Raw genomic sequence first — 308 nt, 5'->3', positions numbered from 1 at the left:
ACGCAAATAACGTGTAACTTAACAAGTACTATACTTTTTCTTTTTATACTTTGTTTCTTTCTATTTTACGACCGTAATCATAAAATCATGATGTCGCCAATACTTTAAATGTATTTTACTTTCACGCAGTTACACGCGATTAACTTTCTTTTATTATTTTATTTTCTTACAAGAGCTTTCTGAGATTATTTACGATGTCTTTCGTAAAGAAACATGAATTGTGAAATTGTGAAATGAAAAATGTAAAGTTTCAACTGGTGAGTTGTTTTAACGAATTTTTCAAACTTCGATTCTCTCTCTCTCTCTCT

This window comes from Polistes fuscatus, unplaced genomic scaffold (assembly GCF_010416935.1).
Source record: "Polistes fuscatus isolate 324 unplaced genomic scaffold, CU_Pfus_HIC Scaffold7, whole genome shotgun sequence".
Classification (NCBI taxonomy): Eukaryota; Metazoa; Arthropoda; class Insecta; order Hymenoptera; family Vespidae; genus Polistes; species Polistes fuscatus.
The sequence above is the reverse complement of the archived record's forward strand: the minus strand, read 5'-3'. Positions refer to the sequence as shown.